Source organism: Fringilla coelebs, assembly GCF_963513975.1.
Source record: "Fringilla coelebs genome assembly, contig: SCAFFOLD_33, whole genome shotgun sequence".
In the NCBI taxonomy this organism is placed as follows: domain Eukaryota; kingdom Metazoa; phylum Chordata; class Aves; order Passeriformes; family Fringillidae; genus Fringilla; species Fringilla coelebs.
Window position 1 is genome coordinate 1,419,035 of NW_028167443.1, and position 6,468 is coordinate 1,425,502.

Below are 6,468 nucleotides of genomic sequence, written 5' to 3' on the forward strand. Positions count from 1 at the left end.
CCCTTCTGGCTGGCAAAGAGGTAACAAGGCTTACCCAGTCCCGGTCTCAGCCCGGATGAGCCACGTGGCTCCTGCCGTGGGGCTGGGCCCCTTCCCAGGGACCCCGCCAGGCCCCATCAGCTGCTGGGCAGGGCAGGGGAGGCCGTGAGGGGCGAGGCCAGGCTGGGCCATGGCTGCAGTTGCCAACATCTGGGCACTGCTGAGCCCTGCCCTGCTGCCAGCCCGGGCCAAGCCAGGATCTGCTGGGCCAGGCCAGCTTGGCCAAGATTCTGCCACTGCTGGGGTTCGCCCGCAACCCCAGGCAGGGGGAGGAGAAGCCATCGGCCCCCTGTGGTGCTGCTGCTGCTGTGTTCTGGCCTGGCTGCTGAGATCCTGGACCTCCCCCCAGTGCAGCCCATCCTGACACAGCCCCAGCACAGCCGCTGCAGAAACTTCCATTGTAAAACAGCTCTGACTGCAAGGACCGAGCCTGGCTGGGGTCACGGAATCATATGCAGGCCCTGGGTGAGATATGAACTCTTTCAGTGCTTCCATCCTCCCTCGAGTGAGAGAAAAGGACAAAGTGCAGCCACAGAGAGGAGCAACATGAAGACACCAAGGTCAGTGAAGAGGAAGTTGAGTCCCAGATGGGAGGGATGAGGAGATGCCTTGATCTTGGGGCTGAAATATTCTTGTAAAGATATGGAGAAGGATGTAAGTGATACATCAGACTCTCTTTTTCCCTAAAACACATTGAAAAGTATGGGGAGATGACTTGTTCAGTAAAGGCTTCCATGCTAGAGTATGCAAATGTTGAAGTAGCTGGGATTCCATGAGAAGTTTGAACAGAGAAAAAGAGGGGAGTGATGAGACCCTGTGGCCTCAGGGAGAGAAGAAGAAGATCTCTGTTTTCAGAGATGAAGATGATTTCAGAAATAGATGAAGAGAATCTTTTCTTTTAAGCAGCTCATCTTTCAACTAATACCCCATAAGCAGAAATGGCCCATAAACAGAGCTGTGGATAAAGATGCTAAAAAACAAGAGGAACTTCACTATTGCCAATTTTCTGGGTGGCTGCTATTTGTAGGAATTGAGAGCCATGAGAGAACTGTTTTCTTATGGAGAAGTATCCATAGAACGAAAGAGAGACTCCTCTCCCTAAGTGAACTGAAGAAAGACTATTCTAGAGGTGGTAAACTGACTGAAAAATTTAGGTTTTGTCTCTTTACATTGTCAGTAAGAAAGAAAAGGTTGTAGGGAGAGGAGAAATGTTCTGAAAGTTTTGTTATGATTCTTATCACTCTTTCTTTTAGTTACTCGTAATAAACTTTTCTTTATACCCTTTTAAAGTTTCGAGACTACTTTGCCTTTCTCCTAATCCTACCTCACAGCAGGAAATGAGTAAGTATATGCTAGTGAGTGCACTGGTAATTAGCCAATACTGAACCAACCACAATAATTGATGCATACACCAAGAAATCTCAAGTTGGCAAACCAAAACCACTACAGAAATATTCCTGATGAACTGCACAAGAGCAGGGGGAAATCAAGGCAGAGCCATGGCTTGTCAGGAATTGCCTGATCCCAATGAGCCCCATGGTGCATTTGGAGCTGAACCCTGGAACCTCAGAGCCTGAGAGGAGATAGCACAAACTTTCCAGGAGTCATAGCAAAAGAAAAACCCCAAAGTGTCTCAAAGTATTAATGGGTCCCATTGAGGTCCATCCCTAACACAGGCTCTTCATGGATTCCTTGGAGGCAAGAATTGGTTGCCAGCATGGCACAAAAACCTTCTCGGAGACTCAAAGTCGAAAAAAAATCAAAAGTACCTTAAAAACCTAGAGTATCTCAGAGCATTAATGAGCCCTACTGAGTGTCAGTACAAAGCTCTCAAGGGACTCCTTAAAGCAGATAATTGGGGCCATGATTGCACAAACCTCTCACAGGTCTGTGTCAAAAGGGAAACACCAAGTACCTTAAAAAAAATGAAGTACCTTGAAGCATTAATGAGCCCCACTGAGTGTTGTTACTGACATAGCCTCTCCAGGGACTAATTATAGCAGATAATTGGAGGCCATGATTGCACAGACCTCTCAGAGACTCCAAGGCAAAAGCCAAACCTAAAGTCCTTTGAAAAACCTGCAGTCCCTGGAAGCACTCAGGAGCCCCCAGGGCCATTCCTGAGCAAGGCTCCCCAGGGACTCCTTCCAGCAGATCCTTGAGGCCACTGGGGTGTGGGCTAGGGGGGGATGCAGATGGCAGGACAAGGGGGTGACAGTTCCCAGCCTGGCTGGGGCTGTGCCGGGAGGCCTCAGTGCCTCAGGACAAGGTGTCTCCTCACAGCCCTTGGTGGCACACACCCTGCTGTGGCCCAGGGCACCAAGACTTGGCTTCTCTTTTTCCCCGTATGTAATCACTGCCTCCAATTCTCTGCTCTGGCTGGGGCCTGGGGACACTTTCTCTGCTGTGTCTCTCACTGGGACCCATTAAAAGTGAAAGAAACTTTGGAGTTGGATTCTGACTTGGAGTTCCAGAGAGGTTTCTTCAGCTCCCTCTAAGGGACTGATGTTCAGGGCCTGAGCACCAAAGCCCTAGAGGGTGATTAAAGTCCTTGTGCTGTGTCTGTGCTGCTGAGCTGGGCCGGGCTCCTGCCACAGAGGCAGCTCCTGATAACCAAGTAAAGCTTCAAAAGCACATTTCTCTTGATGAGCAGCTCTTCTCCCAGCCCAGCAGGGCTGGGGCACTGCCTGCAACCACCCTGAGCACAGCACAGAGGCACAGAGAGCTTCAATCAGTCAGGGCTGGGAAAGTGCTGAGAAGTGCCTGGGGCAGAATCAATGCCAGCCCTTGGCACAGGAACCTCTGGCTGCAGGACAATGCAGCTGCAGCTCCTGGAGCCATCTCCTAAAGCTGGAACATCCCAATGCCTACAGACCCTGTGAGTACATTCTCTGATTCTCTCTTGTGCAGAGCAGCCAGGGGTGTCCAGGGCTGTCCTGCAGAGCAGGGTCCTGCAGCGCAGGGCGCTGTGCTGGGGCAGGGACTCTGCTGCTGGCCAGGGACAGCTCTCAGCCAGCCCTGGCAGCTGCTCCTAGCGCTGGGGAACAAGATCTGAGTAGAGGGAGATAGCTGGTAAGGCTTGGAAGTGTTCTCCTTGTGTGGTGAGGATGCTGCATTGTTTAGGAGTGATCCCAGCATGGCATTAAACTGCAGAACATTTCCAAGTAGATTATACAGGGAGCACAGCAAGGCGGGGAAGCATAAAAGGGAAAATCCTGCTTTTTTATTCTACTGCTCTGGGTTGCCTGGATAGGAAATGGCAAATAGATATTCATCTCTCAGTTCAGGCTGAGGAAAATAAAGATATTTTCTATCAGATTGGAATAAACCAGGTAGTGACAGAAATCAGCACAGGGACCCTCACAGGCAGCATCAGTGTGGCTTTTCCAGCCTCATCAGGGTTGTTCTGATGTTGCCATCAGAGCCTGCAGAGCAAGAGCTGCCCCTGGGAAGTGCCAGAGCTGGGAGGGGTCTGCAGGGCAGAGCTGGGCCCCCAGGGCTGGGCTGGACTCTGGCAGCACTGGCAGGGCCCAGCCCTGGGCACAGGGAAGCAGCTGCCGGCAGGGACAGCTCCAGGCAGCAGAGCCCTGGGCAGGCAGTGGGGGGAAAGTGGCCGCCGTCTGTGCTGGGATATTTAAAGTCCTCTCCAAACCCAACTATTCCATGATTACTTCTTTTTTTTCAGATCCCCATGCCATTGCACCACCAATGTCCAACAGCAGCTCCATCAGCCACTTCCTCCTGCTGGCATTGGCAGACACACGGCAGCTGCAGCTCCTGCACTTCTGCCTCTTGCTGGGCATCTCCCTGGCTGTTCTCCTGGGCAACGGCCTCATCATCAGCGCCATAGCCTGCAGGCACCACCTACACACCCCCATGTTTTTCTTCCTGCTCAACCTGGCCCTCACTGACCTGGGCTCCATCTGCACCACTATCCCCAAAGCCATGCACAATTTCCTCTGGACACCAGGAACATTTCCTACACAGGATGTGCTGCTCAGCTCTTTTTCTTTCTTTTCTTTATGGGAGCAGAGTTTTCCCTCCTGACCATCATGTGCTATGACCGCTATGTGTCCATCTGCAAACCCCTGCACCACGGGACCCTCCTGGGCAGCAGAGCTTGTGCCCACATGGCAGCAGCTGCCTGGGCCAGTGCCTTTCTCAATGCTCTCATGCACACGGCCAGTACATTTTCCCTGCCCCTCTGCCATGGCAATGCCCTGGGCCAGTTCTTCTGTGAGGTTCCGCAGATCCTCAAGCTCTCCTGCTCAGAATTCTATCTCAGAGAATTTGGGCTCACTGTGGTTAGTCTTTGTTTATCATTTGGTTGTTTTGTGTTTATTGTTTTCTCCTATGTGCGGATCTTCAGGGCTGTGCTGAGGATCCCCTTGGAGCAGGGATGGCACAAAGCCTTTTCCACCTGCCTCCCTCATCTGGCTGTGGTCTCCCTGTTTGTCAGCACCGCATTTTCAACCTACCTGAAGCCCCCCTCCATGTCCTCGCCAACCCTGGATCTGGCCCTGTCAGTTTTGTACTCGGTGGTGCCTCCAACCCTGAATCCCCTCATCTACAGCCTGAGGAACCAGGACCTCAAGGCTGCAGTGTGGACACTGATGACTGGATGCTTTCAGAAACATTAAACTTCTGGCCAATTTCTTCAATTCACTTGTAATAAAAGTCATCTTTGATACTTTTTGTTGGTTTGGTTCTGGGGGCTTTTTTCCTTTGTTTTTGTTTTTCATGTTGTCCACAAAGACATTGTTTGTGCCGTTTCTCATTTTGTTTCTCTCCACCTTCCCTGTGGCCACAGACTGAGTCAATGAGGGGCTTTGCTCTCAGTGTCTTTAAATGAACTAAAGGATCTGCCAGCAAAGTTTTCTGCAGTGATGTCCTTTTGTGGCCTTCTCTGGAGCTGCAGCAGCAATGTCTGTGTGCAGAGCTGGGGGCAGATCAGTGCTGGCACAGCAGCTGTGCCCAGGAGCAGCAGCACTTGCTGGTTCCAGTGCTGCTCCTGTGGCCTTGCCCTGCTGCCCTGGTGGCTCTGGGGTTGCTGTAGGACCTAAATGCTCTTGGGGATGGGAACAGTCCTGGGGTGACAGTGCCAGGCTGCAGCAGGGACAGGCCATGGGCACTGCTGGGGCAGCGCTGATGCCTCAGGCCAGGCGCTGGGGGCTACAGGCTCCTTACCCAGGCTCTCTCAAGAACATGCCCAGGCCAATTCTCAGCACAGAAAACTCTTGTGAGCAGCCCCAGGCTTGCTGTGGGCAGGCTGGGGGCAAACAACATGGCTGGTGCTTTGCAAGGGCCCTGGGGAAGATGGGAAGGAGCAGCAGAGCAGGGGCTGATTCATCACCAGTGTATAGGACAGCCCAGGGCAGCATCCCATAGCGTCCTCATGGAGCTGCCAAGAACATCCCTCTCTGCAGCTCTAGCCTCTCCCCCAGCTCACACAGGTGCCCCATCCTTGCAGGCACAGACACAGCAGCAGTGGCTCAGGAGCCCCTGTTTGCATTGCACAGAGCAGGTGGGAGCACCCACATGCTGTTGTTGTGGGGACATGAACCTGAGGGAGCACAAATGCCATTTGCCCCTGGGGCCAGGAAGGGCTGGGGGACACCCAGGAAACCACTCAGCTTTGTCGTGGCCTCTGCAGTCAGCCAGAAAGTTTGTTCCCATCAGCTGGGAGTCTCCTGTCCCACTGTAGACGCTATTGCTCAAAGCCAGAGCTGCCTGGCAGCCACCCCCAAACTGCCATGAGCATTTCCTTGGTTTCGCCTTTGATTTCTTTCCTCTTCCTGCTTCAAATTTCTTCCTCTTGCTCACCCCTGTTCCCTCCCCTGCAAACAGCCCATCCCTGTTTGCCCTTTCCTCTCTGGCCCCACTCCCCATTGCAGTTTCTGACTTGGCACCATGGGAACATCCCTTGGGCAGCAGGATCATCCTACAATGCTGCAGGAATTGTCTGCAGGCTCCTGCAGTGCCTCCTGCTGCTCCCTTGCCACAGGCCAGGGGGACACATCTGGGCTGCTGTGTCTGCCTCTGGGGCTCCCTGTTCTGGACAGTGAGGAGGAGCTGCAGAGGCTCTGCAGGACTGACAGGATGGGCTTTGGGGCTGGCAGGAGAAGCTGAGAGACCTGGGCTGCTGGAGCTTCTGAAGAGGAGGCCCAGGGCTCACCCTGCAACTGCTCCAAGGGTGCTTTCAGAGAATCCCAGGATCAGCAAGGTTGGGAAAGACCTTGGAGATCATCAAGTCCAACCTAGGCCCTGACACTGCCTTATCTCCCCTGAGCCTCCTCTTCTTCCAAGATAAACAACCCCAGCTCCCTCAGTCGCAACTCACAGGACTTGTGTTCCAGACCCCTCATCAGCCTTATTGCCCTTCTCTGGACAGGATCCAGCCCCTCCATGTCCTTCCTAAACTGGGGAGCC

General features: G+C 53.1%; 1 pseudogene across 1 annotated transcript; it reads left to right on the forward strand.

Moving 5' to 3' along the window:
• The first annotated feature begins 3,747 nt into the window (after positions 1-3,747).
• On the forward strand, positions 3,748-4,679 carry LOC311165893 (olfactory receptor 14A16-like; annotated as a pseudogene). Its single transcript has one exon. The product of its transcript is annotated as an olfactory receptor 14A16-like (transcript).
• Positions 4,680-6,468: the final 1,789 nt, after the last annotated feature.